At 41.6% G+C, this 18,020-nt stretch overlaps 1 protein-coding gene across 4 annotated transcripts in view; it reads left to right on the top strand.

The window, feature by feature from the left end:
- Positions 1-3,446: 3,446 nt before the first annotated feature.
- Positions 3,447-18,020, top strand: part of DRP2 (dystrophin related protein 2) — a 58,796-nt gene continuing 44,222 nt past the window's right edge. For 3 of the 4 annotated variants that reach the window (XR_009560657.1, XM_060292109.1, XM_030840551.2), the window contains exon 1: positions 3,542-3,775. The gene's annotated coding sequence lies outside the window, so the exon portion shown is untranslated. The other variant, XM_060292108.1, reaches the window with a different exon arrangement.

Raw genomic sequence — 18,020 nt, 5'->3', positions numbered from 1 at the left:
TCAAAGTGAGTTAGTACTTACAGTCCCTTAGCAAGCTGTGTTCTCTCAGCTTTGTGCCTTTTCACATGCTTTCTCTCTGCCTGAAATGCCCCACCTATCCTTGTCCACTGAGCAAAGTCCTGCTCAGTGATACTAGGATGGGTCTCAAACATCCTCCTGTAGGTTACCAGGGTGGAGAGACAATCAAAGCTTGTGGCCTGACCCCCTTTCATCTTTCTTTGTCCTCATCAGAAAACTAGTTGAAGCTAGCCTATGTGCTTGCTCTGGTTTGTTGAGATGTCTCCTGGGTAAAAATGCCTCTCCCTGGGATTTAAATGTCAGAGTGAACTTTTCTATCCAGTTGTGATGTTCAAGCCAAGATATTACCTTTCCTGAAACACAGCTAGAGACTCTACCCATCCTGACACTCTCCAGGAAGCAAAAACCAAACAATCCTCTTCTAAATACACCAGAAGACCAATGACAGTAAGGAATGTACCTTCAGTAGCCTATGAGACGGCACCCACTGAAAAGCCACAGGAGCTGAACAGGTAATATAAACGACTAGAGTACAGTGGGCAGTGTGGGAACCATAGCAAACTGGAGCACTCCACCTCATCTCAAGGTCATTTGTCTTTTCCCTTTCATACTCCATTCATAGTCTTAACCAAAATTTGTATGGAATCTACTCACTTGGAACTTCTCAGAGAGAGAAATCTTACGTCTAAGGTCCCTTGTGTTTCTGACCTCTAAAGGGAAGGGAGACATTTTGAGTAGAGGAAATAGCCTGAGAAAAGACTCAAAAGATTAGAAAAACTATCCAGGGACTTCTGCCCTAGTCACATTTGTCTCAATGACCTACCTAGGCTTGACATCTGATCAGACCACTACAAGATAGATGGAGACAGTATAGCATCATGGTTAATCATGTGGGCATTGCCCAGAGAGATCTAGGATAAGTCTTAGCTCCATAATGCATAGCTGTGTGACCTTGGGCAAGTCATGTAACCTCACTGTGTTACAGTGCTTTATCTATAAAGTGTGTGGGGGGATAATAGAAGCTATTTTTAATCTGCTATGAGAATGAAATGAGCTAATAACATGTTCAAAGCACTTCAAACAGTGCCTAGCCTGGAGTAAATGCTCAATAATGTTAGCCATAATTATAATCTAATAATTAAATCTTAAGTGTTGCTAGCTGATAATAGCATAACGTTTTTTGTCTCACTGGTAATACCCTCATTTTACACAAGAGCTCTGAGTGCCTAAAGCAAAGGAACAAGGAGGGGAGGTCTTTTCCATCATAATTGAGTCAACGGGAGAGAGATTTAGGGAAAGATTTTGTTGTATCCCTCAAAACAAACTCTGTGGGTTTATTTTCCTGGAGGTTTGTATTGTCTTTTTGTAACAGCAGCCTGAATGCTTTCTCTAGAGATAGAAAAATTAAGGAGGATTCTGACTGCTCATGGTGATCTGGGTCAGTCCAGGTGCAGTCAACGTGGGTAGCAAGGGCTTCCCTGGTGGCGCAGTGGTTAAGGATCCACCTGCCAATGCAGGGCACACGGGTTCGAGCCCTGGTCCGGGAAGATTCCACATGCCACGGAGCAACTAAGCCCACGAGCCACAACTACTGAGCCCGCATGCTACAACTGCTGAAGCTCGCATGCCTAGAGCCTGTGCTCCGCAACAAGAGAGGCCACTGCAATGAGAAGCCTGTGCACCGCAACAAAAAATAGCCCCCATTTGCCACAACTAGAGAGAAAGCCTGCCCGCAGCAACGAAGACCCAATGTAACCAAAAATAAATAAATAAATTAAAAAAACAAGTGGGCAGCAAGTACCCCATCCGGCTCACTCTCCTTCCTCCTTCGAAACTCAGGTTCGGCTTTGACTTGGTGTGCCAGTGCACTGGTGCCAGGAGTGAGCATGGAGTCAGGTCCCCATGTGTTCGGTGTGTGTTCTGTGCTGTGCCAGCCCAAACAGTTTCTCAGAGTGTTCCTCTGGTCTTTCTTCTAGCCAACTGCCCCCTCCAAGTCATTCTGAGTCAGTAGTAAAGGACTTCTGGGGCCCTGGATCTGGATGGTACTGAGAAACCCTGCATGCTGCCAGGACTAAGACTGGGGCCAGGCCGGGTGAGGCTGGGGAGCTCAGAACTGCTCTGTCGGGGGTGTGTAGACTGAGAAGCCGGTTGTGCTTCCAAAACCCCTTCAGAAATCAAAGGCCCTTTCTGCGCCTGCATGGGGGTTGGGCAGGGGGGGCCACTCACACAGCTCTAAAAGCCTCGTTTGGGGGAGGGAGCAGTTGGTTCCCATTTTCTTTGCTCGTTTTAAAGAGGAGATCAGGCCTTTATGGCTAATCTTTTACTGAAACCAGCAGCTTAAGTTTTTAACATTTTTATCTCAAAAGAAAACACATACACACTAGTTATTTCCTACCTGAGGGTTTTCCATAAAGATAATAATTAATAATAATAATAATAATTCTCAGTCTTTGTAGAAACTTTGTAAACACTAGTCCCAAGTCCTTTGGGCCAGGAAGTATTTTGTCTTCTAAATTCCATTGCCATCAGAGCTTATAGAGTTCTTAGAGGCAAATCAGTAAAGTTAAGCAATCCACCCCCAAACCAACGCGTTTCTCCTTCTCATACACACCCTGTTCTCAGAAATGGAGAGAGGAAAGAAGAATGCTTCTCTTATCCTTTGCCCCAGGCTGGAGCTGCTGGGGCTTTAAATATGTCTGTGTAGGAGGATGGGGATGGGGGCCTTCTGACTACTAGCCACCCATCCATCCATCCATCTATCCATCCATCCATCCAGCATTTCAATTTACTCATTCAATAAATATTTATTGAGTTAACGTACTGTGTGCTGGGCACTCCGTAAAGGGGTATAATCCCCTCCATCCCTTTAGTGGCTTCTCCCAGGTCTCTCAGTGTGTTTGGCATTCATACCCTCTTCTCTTTAACAGGGGTGACAGTTAAAGTTGTAAGGGCTGGTATGGACAGAAGGAAGGAGAGTGACTGGGGTAGTGGGTGAGGGGAGGCACGGAGGAGCTGTATTTTCTTAAATCATTCAAGGTGCACTTTGCTGCTCTCATTGTCAAGGCTTTCTCTACATTTAGATCTAAGAGGAGGTAAGGATGGAACTTACGGGTGACTGGCAGACTGCCCTGGGCCCAAGACTCTACCTTGGGTACAAGTGATGATTCTAGAGCAGAGTGTTTCAACCTCTAACACAGAAACTGAATCCTGGACTGGCTAATGAGGGGCCCTGCCAGCTGCTGGCTCTGAAGTTGGCTTTGGCTCTGAGCTAGATCTGTGGAAGTTGAGGCCCAGGCTCCTCGCTCAGCAGCTTGTATTGATCTCTCAGCCTCTTTTGTCTCCTCCTCACCAGTGGAAGCCTCTCCCCCTCTCCCCCTCTGCCTCTCAGCGTCTTCCGCTTTCCTTCTCTGCTTCTAATAAATTGAAATCTCCGAGAGAGCTGCCAAGGCTCCGGTAGTTCTACAAAACTGTCCTTCCTCTTCCTGCATTTGCCCAGTCAAGGGTATCTTTGCCTGAGGTGGGAGTGATGCTGTTAGTCCTGTGATATGATTGCATAGCAACACAGAGCGGTTCCGAGAGGGGAGGAGGAGCAGGAGAAGGAGGGCAGGGAGGTGGGAGAGACAGAGGGAGAGTGTGCATACAGCAGCTGTCAGCATCCCTGTCTCAGGGACTTCTTTGCTGATTCACACAGGCAACCCAGCCCTGGCCGCCCAGCTCCCGGTTGTCGCCTGCTCCTCAGACCTGCTGGAATCAGAAGGTAGGCCACAGAGAAATGATTTCAAGCCTCACCCTTTTTCAGCCCACTGAGGGGAAATGACTGAGGGAGGGGAAGCTCCAGAGGTACTCTGTGTGCGCCCGTGTGTGTGTGTGTGTGTGTGTGTGTGTGTGTGTGTGTATGCACCTGCCTGCCTGCCTGCCACCTGCTTGTGCCTTTAGGGGAAAACTTGCATTTAAAAAAATGCCCACAATGAAGTAGCCACCGCCTGGATTTATAGAAGGAAAAAAATAAAGATGCCCAGGAATAGAAACTCCATCCAATTTGAGCAACTATGGTCTAAAAATGAATAAGAGGAAGGTCCACAGTTTGCTGCTTTGAGAGTAGAGGGGTATTTATTTATTTACATGTTTGTTTATTTATTTATGTCTGTTCTCAATGACAGGCTTTTTGTCCATGGATGGATTTCCTGGAGGGAGGGAAGGGAAGGGGTGTGGAAAGCATTAGCTGAAAAGGGAGGAGAGAGGAAACGCGGGACCTTGGAGCAGGTTTCCTGAACAAATGAGTGTCTGGCCAGCAGACAGGACACAGGAGCACTTCCTTGGAGCAAACCGGGCTCTGACCTAGGAGCCTGGGGTTGAAGGTGCATCCTAATCTCTGCATTTACTTCCTGGCTCAATCCGGCTTCCCCCGTTGCAGTTTTCCTCTGATTGCTTCCCTTGATTTCCTTTCTACCCGCTGTAACCAGGAGGCTCCTCTCCATTCTTGAGAGCAGAGCTTGGAGAGCTTTGAAATGGGGATCACCTCTTCTGGCATCAAACACCCTGTTCCTTTTTCTCTCTTCAGCTTTCCCCAGCATCAGGCCCAATGCCCCAGCCTGGTAAGTGGGCCTGACACTGTGTGGGTAGTTAAGGCTTATCTTGCCTTCGGTAGGCAGGGAGAGCCAGGCCTCAGAGGTGTTGGGTCCAAGCAGGTAGCTGGGCAGGGCCAGGCTGGGGTGGAGTGGGGTAGAGAAGGAGGAAGGGCAGCAGCAGCAGCTGCCTGGAAAAGAACATACTTTTCTCATGTTTTCTTTTTGATTGTTCAAAAGAACAAAAGCCTTTAAAAAAAATCTCTCTGCCTCATTCACCTTAGCATCTGACTTTTCCAAAGGAATCCTTGTTTCTAGATTAAAGGCCCTCAGGTAAATCACCTTTTAAAAGGCCCTGTGGGAGCCACAAACCTCAGGAGATTTCCCCTCTGGGATTTGGATGGGGAGATAGTTCCAGAGGACCCTGGGATCTTCTAAGGAACCCCTCCCGCCAAAAGGCAGTGCTGCCAGTGGAACTGATAAGTGTCCTGTCCCTGAAAGAAGTCGGATCCCCTCTTTTCCTGGGTGGACTGGCCTCGGCTCTGCAGTCCTGTCTACTGCAAACCAGTGCTGGGCGATGAAGGCACTTAGGGCTCCTCTTCCCTTGAGGCTTGTCCCACAGGAATTCGGCCCTGAGTTCCAGGCCAGAGCACTCCTCAGCTCTGCAATCACCCAAAGGAAGGGAGCACGGCTTGAAGCAGCAAACTTAGCAAAGGCCCAAGAGCCAGGTACAGAGGGCACATCTGGGATGCAGCACTTCTAACCAAAGATACTCAGAAGTTTCTCATGTTAAATCTGCCAAAATGTGAGATAGGATGGGCTCTCACTAATGAAGCCTAAGAAGATAGCCTTCTACAATGGCCAGGAGCACTCACTCAAAGGAAACCCACTCTGTGGAAGTTAAACTAGGAAACTACATTCCACTCTTTAAAAAGATTCTAAACATCCATCAGCAACTGAAAGAGCAAGTGAGATAAATCCTTCTAGGATGACATTTACCAAACCAATATTCCACAGAACACTGTTAAGAAAGAATGTTAATAGATTCTGTTTTAAAATAAGGAGTGGTGGTGGTGTGTTGCACGTGGCGGGGGACGTTTTCTTTCTTTTTTTTAAAAATTCTATTTTATCTTTTATACAGCACGTTCTTATTAGTTATCTGTTTTATACATATTAGTGTATACATGTCAATCCCAATCTCCCAATTCATCACGCCACCATCACCCCACCCCCCACCCCACTTTCCCCTCTTGGTGTCCATCCGTTTGTTCTCTACATCTGTGTCTCAATTTCTGCCCCACAAACCGGTTCATCTGTACCATTTTTCTAGGTTCCACATATATGCGTTAATATACGATATTTATTTTTCTCTTTCTGACTTACTTCACTTTGTATGACAGTCTCTAGATCCATCCACATCTCTACAAATGACCCAATTTCGTTCCTTTTTATGGCCGAGTAATATTCCATTGTATATATGTGCCACATCTTCATTATCCACTCATCGGTCTATGGGCATTTAGGTTGCTTCCATGACCTGGCTATTGTAAAGAGTGCTACAATGAACATTGGGGTGCATGTGTCTTTTTGAATTATGGTTTTCTCAGGGTATATGCCCAGCAGGGGATTGCTGGGTCATATGGTAGCTCTATTTTTAGTTTTTTAAGAAACCTCCATACTGTTCTCCATAGTGGCTGCATCAATTTACATTCCCACCAATGGTGCAGGAGGGTTCCCTTTTCTCCACACCATCTCCAGCATTTATTGTTTGTAGGTTTTTTGATGATGGCCATTCTGACTGGTGTGAGGTGATGCCTCAATGTGGATTTGATTTACATTTCTCTAATGATTAGTGATGTGGAGCATCCTTTCATGTGTTTGTTGGCAATCTGTATATCTTCTTTGGAGAAATGTCTATTTAGGTCTTCTGCCCATTTTTGGATTAGGTTGTTTGTTTTTTTGATATTGAGCTGCATGAGCTGCTTGCACATTTTGGAGATTAATCATTTGTCTGTTGATTCATTTGCAAATATTTTCTCCCATTCTGAGGGTTGTCTTTTCATTTTGTTTGTAGCTTTCTTTGCTTTGTAAGAGCTTTTAAGTTTCATTAGGTCCCATTTGTTTATTTTTGTTTTTATTTCCGTTACTCTAGGAGGTGGACCAAAAAAGATCTTGCTGTGATTTATGTCAAAGAGTGTTCTTCCTATGTTTTCCTCTAAGAGTTTTATAGTGTCTGGTCTTTCATTTAGGTCTCTAATCCATTTTGAGTTTATTTTTGTGTATGGTGTTAGGGAGTGTTCTAATTTTATTCTTTTACATGTAGCTGTCCAGTTTTCCCAGCACCACTTATTGAAGAGGCTGTCTTTTCTCCATTGTATATGCTTGCCTCCTTTGTCATAGATTAGTTGACCATAGGTGCATTGGTTTATCTCTGGGCTTTCTATCCTGTTCCATTTATCTATATTTCTGTTTTGGTGCTGGTACCATACTGTCTTGATTACTGTAGCTTTGTAGTATAGTCTGAAGTCAGGGAGTCTGATGCCTCCAGCTCCAGTTTTTTCCCTCAAGACTGCTTTGGCTATTCAGGGTCTTTTGTGTTTCCATACAAATTTTAAGATTTTTTGTTCTAGTTCTGTAAAAAATGCCACTGGTAATTTGATAAGGATTGCATTGAATCTGTAGATTGCTTTGGGTAGTATAGTCATTTTCACAATATTGATTCTTCCAATCCAAGAACATGGTATATCTCTCCAACTGTTTGTGTCATCTTTGATTTCTTTTATCAGTGTCTTATAGTTTTCTGAGTACAGGTCTTTTGCCTCCTTAGGTAGGTTTATTCCTAGGTATTTTATTCTTTTTGTTGCAGTGGTGAATGGGATTGTTTCCTTAATTTCCCTTTCTGATCTTTCATTGTTAGTGTATAGGAATGCAAGAGATTTCTGTGCATTAATTTTGTATTCTGCAACTTTACCAAATTCATTGATTAGCTCTAGTAGTTTTCTGGTGACATCTTTAGGATTCTCTATGTAGAGTGTCATGTCATCTGCAAACTGTGACACTTTTTCTTCTTCTTTTCCAATTTGTATTCCTTTTATTTCTTTTTCTTCTCTGATTGCTGTGGCTAGGACTTCCAAAACTATGTTGAATAATACTGGTGAGAGTGGACATCCTTATCTTGTTCCTGATCTTAGAGGAAATGCTTTCAATTTTTCACCATTGAGAATAATGTTTGCTGTGGGTTTGTCATATATGACCTTTATTATGTTGAGGTAGTTTCCCTCTATGCCCACTTTCTGGAGAGTTTTATCATACATGTATGTTGAATTTTGTCAAAAGCTTTTTCTGCATCTATTGAGATGATCATATGGTTTTTATTCTTCAGTTTGTTAATATGGTGTATCACATTGATTTGTGTATGTTGAAGAATCCTTCCACCCCTGGGATTAATCCCACTTGGTCATGGTGTATGATCCTTTTAATGTGTTGTTGGATTCTGTTTGCTAGTATTTTGTTGAGGATTTTACATCAATATTCATCAGTGATATTTGTCTGTAATTTTCTTTTTTTGTAGTATCTTTGGTTTTGGTATCAGGGTGATGGTGGCCTCATAGAATGAGTTTGGTAGTGTTCCTTCCACTGCAATTGTTTGGAACAGTTTGAGAGGGATGGGTGTTAGCTCTTCTCTCAATGTTTGATAGATTTCACCTGTGAAGCCATCTGGTCCTGGACTTTTGTTTGTTGGAAGATTTTTTTTTTTTTTTTTTTTTTTTGCAGTACACGGACCTCTCACTATTGGGGCCTCTCCCGTCACGGAGCACAGGCTCCGGACGCGCAGGCTCAGCGGCCATGGCTCAGCGGCCATGGCTCATGGGCCCAGCCGCTCCGCGGCATGTGGGACCCTCCCGGACCGGGGCACGAACCCGCGTCCCCTGCATCGGCAGGCGGACTCTCAACCACTGCGCCACCAGGGAAGCCCTAGAATTTTTTTTTTTTTTTTTTTTGCTGTACGCGGGCCTCTCACTGTTGTGGCCTCTCCCGTTGCGGAGCACAGGCTCCGGACGCGCAGGCTCAGCAGCCATGGCTCACGGGCCTAGCCACTCCGCGGCATGTGGGATCTTCCCGGACCAGGAAGATTTTTAATTGCAGTTTCAATTTCAGTGCTTCTGATTGGTCTGTTTATATATATATTTAAAATTTTATTTATTTATTTTTGGCTGCATTGGGTCTTCATTGCAGTGCATGGGCTTCTCATTGCGGTGGCTTGTCTTGTTGTGGAGGACAGGCTCTAGGCACACAGGCTTCAGTAGTTGTGGCACGTGGGCTCAGTAGTTGTGGCTTGCGGGCTCTAGAGCACAGGTTCAGTAGTTGTAGCACACGAGCTTAGTTGCTCTGTGTCATGTGGGACCTTCCCAGACCAGGGCTTAAACCTGTGTCCCCTGCATTGGCTGGCGGATTCTTAACCACTGTGCCACCAGGGAGGCCCCTGGTCTGTTTATATTTTCCATTTCTTCCTGGTTCACTCTCGGAAGGTTGTGCTTTTCTAAGAATTTGTCCATTTCTTTCAGGTTGTCCATTTTATTGGCATAGAGTTGCTTGTAGTAATCTCTGATGACCGTTTTTATTTCTGACATGCCTGTTGTAACTTCTCCTTTTTCATTTCTAATTTTATTGATTTGAATCTTCTCCCTTTTTTTCTTGATAAGTCTGGCTAAAGGTTTATCAATTTTCTTTACCTTGTCAAAGAACCAGCTTTTAGTTTTATTTATCTTTGCTATTGTTGTCTTTGTTTCTATTTCATTTATTTCTGATCTGATCTTTATGATTTCTTTCCTTCTACTAACTTTGGGTTTTTTCGTTCTTCTTTCTCTAGTTCCTTTAGGTGTAAGGTTAGTTTGTTAGAGATTTTTCTTGTTTCTTGAGGTAGGCTTGTATTGCTATAAACTTCCCTCTTAGAACTGCTTTTGCTGCATCCCATAGGTTTTGGATCGTTGTGTTTTCGTTGTCATTTGTCTCTAGGTACTTTTTGATTTCCTCTTTGATTTCTTCAGTGATCTCTTCATTATTTAGTAATGTATTGTTTAACCTCCATATGTTTGTGTTTTTTATGTTTCTTTCCCTGTAATTGATTTCTAATCTTATAGCGTTGTGGCCGGAAAAGATGTTTGATATGATTTCAATTTTCTTAAATTTACCAAGGCTTGATTTGTGACCCAAGTTGTGATCTATCCTGGAGAATGTTCCGTATGCACTTGAGAAGAAAGTGTAATCTGCTGTTTTTGGATGGAATGTCCTGTAAATATCAATTAAATCTATCTGGTCTATTGTGTCATTTAAATCTTCTGTTTCCTTATTTATTTTCATTTTGGTTGATCTGTCCATTGGTGTAAGTGAGGTGTTAAAGTCCCCCACTATTACTGTGTTACTGTCAATTTCCTCTTTTATAGCTGTTAGCAGTTGCCTTATGTATTGAGGTGCTCTTATGTTGGGTGCATATATATTTATAATTGTTATATCTTCTTCTTGGATTGATCCCTTGATCATTACATAGTGTTCTTCCTTGTCTCTTGTAACATCCTTTATTTTAAAGTCTATTTTATCTGATATGAGTATTGCTACTCCAGCTTTCTTTTGACTTCCATTTGCATGGAATATCTTTTTCCATCCCCTCACTTTCAGTCTGTATGTGTCCCTAGGTCTGAAGTGGGTCTCTTGTAGACAGCATATAGGTGGGTCTTGTTTTTGTATCCATTCAGTGAGCCTGTGTCTTTTGGATGGAGCATTTAATCCATTCATGTTTAAGGTAATTATCAATATGTATGTTCCTATTACCAGTTTCTTAATTGTTATGGGTTTGTTTTTGTAGGTCCTTTTCTTCTCCTGTGTTTCCCACTTAGAGAAGTTCCTTTAACTTTTGTTGTAGAGCTGGTTTAGTTGTGCTGAATTCTCTTAGCTTTTGCTTGTCTGTAAAGGTTTTAATTTCTCCATCAAATCTGAATGAGACCCTTTCTGGGTAGAGTAATCTTGGTTGCAGGTTTTCCCTTTTCATCACTTTAAATATGTCCTGCCACTCCCTTCTAGCTTGTAGAGTTTCTGCTGAGAAATCAGCTGTTAACCTTATGGGAGTTCCCTTGTATGTTGTCATTTTTCCCTTGTTGCTTTCAGTAATTTTTCTTTGCCTTTAATTTTTATCAATTTGATTACTATGTGTCTCGGCATGTTTCTCCTTGGGTTTATCCTGCATGGGACTCGCTGTGCTTCCTGGACTTGAGTGACTATTTCCTTTCCCATCTTAGGGAAGTTTTCGACTATAATCTCTTCAAATATTTTCTCTGGTCCTTTCTCTCTCTCTTCTCCTTCTGGGGCCCCTGTAACGCGAATGTTGTTGCATTTAATGTAGTCCCAGAGGTCTCTTAGGCTGTCTTCATTTCTTTTCATTCTTTTTTCTTTATTCTGTTCTGTGGCAGTGAATTCCACAATTCTGTCTTCCAGGTCACTTATCCATTCTTCTGCCTCAGTTATTCTGCTATTGATTCCTTCTAGTGTATTCTTTTCTTTTTTTTTTTTTTGAGGTATGCGAGCCTCTCACTGTTGTGGCCTCTCCCATTGCGGAGCACAGGCTCCGGACGCGCAGGCTCAGCGGCCATGTCTCACGGGCCCAGCCATTCTGCGGCATGTGGGATCTTCCCGGACCAGGGCACGAAGCCGTGTCCCCTGCATCAGCAGGCAGACTCTCAACCACTGCGCCACCAGGGAAGCCCCTTCCAGTGTATTTTTCATGTCAGTTATTGTATTGTTCATCTCTGTTTGTTTGTTCTTTAATTCTTCTAGGTGTTTGTTCTTTAATTCTTCTAGGTCTTTTTTAAACATTTCTTGCATCTTCTCGATCTTTGCCTCCATTCTTTTTCAAGATCCTGGATCATCTTCACTATCATTATTCTGAATTCTTTTTCTGGAAGGTTGCCTATCTCCACTGCATTTAGTTGTTTTTCTGGGGTTTTATCTTGTTCCTTCATCTGGTACAAAGTCCTCTGTCTTTTCATTTTGTTTATCTTTCTGTGAACGTGGTTTTCCTTCCACAACTGCAGAACTGTAGTTCTTCTTACTTCTGCTGTCTCAGGGGGCCGTTTTCTATGGTCCAATAATTTTTTGAAAATGCTTCATAACTGAATTATCCTCTTGAAGAGTCATAATATATATAAATGTGTTAAAGGCTCTGAGAAGTACTGCTGTAATCTATTTAATTCTGTTTGTTTGTTTGTTTTGTGGTATGCTGGCCTCTCACTGTTGTGGCCTCTCCCCTTGCGGAGCACAGGCTCCGGACACGCAGGCTCAGTGGCCATGGCTCACGGGCCCAACCGCTCCATGGCATGTGGGATCTTCCTGGACCGGGGCACGAACCCGCATCCCCTGCATCGGCAGGTGGACTCTCAACCACTGCGCCACCAGGGAAGCCCTGTTTAATTCTGTTTAACCCAATATATCCCAAACAGATTTGACCAGGGAACTCTTTTCTACATGGAAAAAATTTTTGTATCTTGCACACACAGTTTTAGAAATTGCTGCCCAAAAAAATTCCTGGAAGAAATTAACATATGGAAAAAAAACTTTAAAGTAATCTAATCCAGCACCACATTTTTAAGTGTGAAAAAACGAGAGGTTAATGAAATTGTTCTTTCTGAGTATTTGAGAGAATGGAACCCTTATCTCCTAATTCTTAGTCCCCCTGTGCCCATTTGCTGCTCCTCTAGCAGGTTCCCTCCTGTTAAATTAGTCCCAGAAAGATGAAGCAGGTTGAAGGAATAATCCTGTCATTTTGAGTGAGATGTTTGTATCTTATACATTTCTTTAGTTATTTTGTTATATCTGAAAATTCTGAATTTCCCTTTCAGCCTTGGATTTTTTGCATTCTTTTAAACAATATGCTATGAAAATTTTTAGACATTCAAAGGGGTATAAAGAATAATATAATGAAAATCAGGATATCCACCATCCAGCTTAAGAAAAAACATCTCCAGTAGACTTGAAACCCTCTATCCTTCTGTGATCAAACTTCCTCCTTTCCTCCCTCCAAAGTAACCACTCTCTGGATTTGGCATTTATTATTCTCATGCATCTATTTATACTTTTACTATATATGTATGGGTCTTTAAGCAGCATATGCCACTGCTTTATGTGTTTTTAAAATGTATATCAATGGTATGTATTCTTTTCCAATTTGTTTTTTCCTATTCAATGTTATATTTGTGAAATTCATCCACATTGTGATATGTGACTCTAGTTCATTCATTTTTCACTATTGTATAGCATTCCATTTAATGAATGTGCCATGATTTATTTATCCATTCTGTAGTTGATGGACATTTAGGCTGTTTCCAGTTTCTGGCTCACAGTTAGGGCTACTGTGATCATTCCTGTGTAGATATTCTTATGTGACTATTGCTATTGGGTATATATCTAGGAGGGAATTGCCCCATTGCAGGGTATGAGAATTTTTCACTTTGGGGAGATATTGTCAGATTGCTCTCCAAAATGGTTTACAACTTATACCCCCACCAGCAGTGTATAAAGGTTTTAGATGTATTGCATTAATTGGTTCTTTCTTTTTCCCTTTCTAATTCCTATATCTTTTATTTCATTTGGTTTTCTTTTTTCTTTTTTTTATTGGAGTATATTTGATTGATAATGTTGTGTTAGTTTCAGGTGTACAGCATAGTGATTATGTTATAAACACACACACACACACATACATATTCTTTTTCATATTCTTTTCCATTATGGTTTATTACAAGATGTTGAGTATAGTTCCCTATGCTATACGGTAGGTCCTTGTTGTTTATCTATTTTATATATAGTAGTGTGTATATGTTAATCCCAAACTCCTAGTTTATCCCTCCTCCCCCCTTTCCCCTTTAGTAACCATAAGTTTGTTTATTAATTGGTTCTTATAATACAATTCTCCTCATGAGGATGCATCTCTGATCTTTCTTCCCACTGGAAAAGAAATTGTATTTCTCAAAATTACTTGACATCTACCTTCTCAGGAACACATTTCATTGTTTCCATTTGTAAATGAAGGGGTTGGCCTAAGTAAGCTCTAAGGTCCCTACCAGCTTGACAATCTGTGTTCCCTGTGTTATTCATTAGTGAGAGCATCTGAAGCAGAACCTTGGTTTTTGGCTACATTGCAGGAATTATTTTAGGAACACATAACAAGGTTTGGTACAAATGAAATGTGTGTCTCGTCTCTTAGTGCCATGCTGTCAGGTAGAAAGGCAGTGCTGTGAGAGGGAGGGCCATCATGCAATGTCACCTTGGACTGGAGAGAGGAAACTGTAGCTCATAAGAAGGGGTCTTCTTTTCACTTCCCTGTTCTTTCCCGAGCCTCTCATGATTTAGAAGTCTTCCTTATTTATTTTCTTCCAAGAATAATAAATGATTGTTGTAAAAATTATATATATATATATATAAAATATATGTACACACACACAAAGTGTATAAAGTCAAAATGAGGGTCCCCTTCATACAACTCTCCAGAAGCAATGTCGCTGAACAGTTTTTTGTTTTTGTTTTTTGTTTTTTGCGGTACTCGAGCCTCTCACTGTTGTGGCCTCTCCTGTTGTGGAGCACAGGCTCCGGACACACAGGCCCAGCGGCCACGGCTCACGGGTGCAGCCACTCTGCGGCATGTGGGATCCTCCCGGACCGGGGCACAAGCCTGCGTCCCCTGCATTGGCAGGTGGACTCTGAACCACTGCGCCACCAGGGAAGCCCATGCTGAACGGTTTTGTGTATCCTTGTAGGCTTTCTTTCTGTGCATACACAGAAAGAAGGTTTTTTACAAAACTGGAGTTATACCAGACATGTTCATTCTGACACTTTTTTTTTAACCTAAAATATATATCTTCAGCATCTGTTCAAATTAGTGAGTACAGATCTACCTCTTTCTTTTTAACAGCTACATAATATTCCATGGCATGAGTGGCTGCAATAATAGAAAAGATTTCAGTACTTACTAGATGTCAGAAACTATGAATTAACTCCTTACAACAAGGCTATGAAGTACGTCTTTTCATTATCCCCTTTTTTACAGATGCAGGGACTGAAGCATGAAGTCAGGGAGCTTGTCCAAACCTGTGCTGTTAGGTCTTGGAGCCAGGATGCAAACTCTAGTGTTGTGGCTCAGAGCCCACACTCTACACTGCTATGCGGTGCCGCCTCTCCGATACTTAACCAGTCCCTTGTTGATGGAGATTTGAGTCAATTGCAGTTTTGCTATTGCAAACAATACTGTAGCAGACACCCTCGTCCACTTCTGCAAGTACTTCTGTAGGGTAGGTTCCTAAACTTCTCCAGTTTATAGGTGGAAAGAGCTTATTCATTTGTTCAAAAAGCATTTACTGAGCTCTAAGGCACTGGGAAAGGTCTGAGGTCAGACTGGGAGAGTTGACTAGCATTTTACCTCCCAGATGTCCTTGGAAGGTCATTTAAATGCTCTGTAGGATTTGCCAGCTGGCTGATACCCCAGACCCACTGCATCCTGTCCATTCTTAATTGCTTGTGTCTTTGCCTGGGTAGTGGCATGTCTGAGTCAGCCCTTGGGCTCCCACCTGGTGGCCCATAGCCAAGAATCTTCCCTACTTACTAAGTGTCAGTGACCACAGTGCCTCAGAGCCTGGGTTCTAGAATTTACAGATGCAGAATAGTGTAGCAGTGAAGAACTTGTATTCTGAGACACACTAGCCTGGATGTAAATCCCAGTTCCTCACCTCAGAGTAACGATATCACTTTGAACAAGTTACTTACTGCCTATGTGCCTCCGTGATCTTACCTGCACAATGCAGACAACAGTAGTAACTACTTCATAGGATTGTCCTGAGGATTCAATGCTTGATGTATGTAGACTGATTAGTTAATATATGTAAAACATGGAATACAGTAAATTTTAACTGTTATTATTTATTTGACTGTGGAAAAGCTGCTACACCTACCTTTCCATAAAACAGTTGAAGATGTCCATGGCACTTTGGTGAGGAGTGGGGAGGGAGGGAGAGAATAGCCGTTAAATAGCTAATATACTCACACAGCTCCAAATTCAAAAGGTACAAAAAGATATTCAGTAAAAACTATATCTCCTATTGGTGACATGGGGCTTTTGTGGGTGTGAGTAATTATTCTATTTCTCAACCCAAGCCATGATTATATGGGGATTTACTTTGTAATAATTCAATATATTTTACACATATGTTTTATGCACTTTTTTGTAAGTTATATTTCTCAGTTTTAGAAAGAGAGAAAATAAGGAAAAATCCCAAAGGAATGGAAGGAATTCTCCCACCTCTGTCTAGTAGCCACTTGATGCCATTCTCCAAAGGCAATCAATGTTAACGGGTTCTTTTCTATACTTCCAAAGATATTTTATTGCATATATAAGCACATATTTTCCTTTTTTTAAAACTAATGTAAACTAACCACTTTATTTTTTATTCTTGTTTCCTTTTTACTTAAAAATATATCTTAAGAGATCATTCTATATTGGCACATAAATAGTTCTTAATTCTGTTTTTAACAGCTGTATAGAATTCCATTGTATGGATACACAATTATTTATTTAACAAGTCCTTAGTAATGGACAATTAGGTTGTTTGCAGTTTTTTTGCCATTTCAAGCCTTGCTTCAAATGCTAATGTTCTGTATACATCATTTCACACAAATGTAAGAAATGTGTATATCCAGAGCCTTTCTCTTCATGCCCCTTGGAATTTGTGCCTACAAAATTGAGGACCTGTACACTCACCTGTTTGGAGTTCAATTCAGTAGATCAAGTTAGTTTTTGTCTCTTAATCCCATACTCCTATCTCACCTCTTCCTGATTCCCTCTCCCCACTGGTAGCCACTAGTTTGTTCTCTATATCTGTGAGTCTGTTTTCTTTTTGTTATATACACTTGTTTGTTTTATTTTTTAGATTCCACATATAAGTGATAACATAGAGTATTTGTCTACACATAGAATAATTAAGCAACAAGGATATATGTTGTACAGCACAGGGAATACAGCCATTAGTTTATAATAACTTTAAATGGAGTATAATCTATAAAAATACTAAATCACTATGTTGTACACCTGAAACTAATATAATGTTGTAAATCAACTATACTTTAATTAAGAAAATCAAGTCAGAAAACATTCACCGAGTGCCTGCTCTGTGCCTGGCTCTGTGTTAAAAATATGTGAGGTAGAAATAAATATTGGGCATGAATCTTGTCCTCCACCAGCCAACAAACTTGCTTTCATGCTGAAATCCTGGTATTCCACATATATTTAAAGCTTTTATCTCTGCCTAAGTTAAACAATGTCTCCTCCCTGAATCCTCCCAGAAGGGCCTGTATATGGCTTTGAGAACTAGGAAAAGAGTATTCCTATTGGGAAAAAGCCACAGTTTGGTATCTAGCAGGATACCTAGGGGAGAGCACAGACGAGTTGGTTCCACTGCAAAAGCATCCTCCATACTAATTCATGCATCCAAAGCTTCTCTCTCACCTTAGCTCAAAAACATCCATAAATATATCCTATATCCCTCCAGCTTGAAGTGAACAGTTCCTTCTCTGTGACCTTTCAGAGTATGATTTCTGTGCCCCACGTAAGGTATGAATCATTTCTCCCCTGTGATACTTGTTTATATGTCTTATTTCCCACACTCGACCTTTTGGGTACCAAGTCAGATTCATCTCCAATTCCTCACAGACTCTGAAAGTTAAAAGGAGGAATAGGAAGAGAACAATCAGTATGTACAGGTAGTAATTGGGACAGGATGGAGATAAATAAAGAGACAGAAAGAAGAATCTTTATGTAGAACAAGGAGCACTGGCCAAGAGTCAGGAGGTCCAGGTTCACTTGTGTCTCAGAATCTTCCTCTGTCAGATGGGATCATAATTCTGGCTGGGCCAACCTTACCAGGTCCATTGAGGATCAAGAAAAACAGTACAGCAGGCTACAAAAGCATGCCCTACAAATATAGCAAATGCTAGCATTTTGATGTGTGGCAACTGTTAAACATTAACATTTTAGCAAACCAAGGTCTAGAGAGGTGAAATGACTTGTCACAATCAGTGGCAAAGTCTGAACATAACAGAAGGTAGTCACGCTAGTACTAGAAAGAGTTTATCCCTTTTTAGCCTGTGTTGGGATTAGAAGATCTGAATTCCCTGATTCCTGGATTTGTTTTATTTTTATTTTGTGAAGCATCAAACTGACATCAGGTCAGTAGAGGAGAATAGGAAGGAAGGAATTTTATCTGTAGAGTGGTGAACCTCAAAAGAGAAAAAGGGATAGTTTATGAAAGAAGAGCTACAACTGGCCACTAAAAATGGAAGGAAAAAGCTAAGCATTTCTAGTAGTTAAGGATGCAAAGTAATCCTCAAGATGCCATCTTCACTTAC

Source organism: Globicephala melas, chromosome X (genome assembly GCF_963455315.2).
Source record: "Globicephala melas chromosome X, mGloMel1.2, whole genome shotgun sequence".
NCBI lineage: Eukaryota > Metazoa > Chordata > Mammalia > Artiodactyla > Delphinidae > Globicephala > Globicephala melas.
The sequence above is the reverse complement of the archived record's forward strand: the minus strand, read 5'-3'. Positions and strand labels throughout refer to the sequence as shown.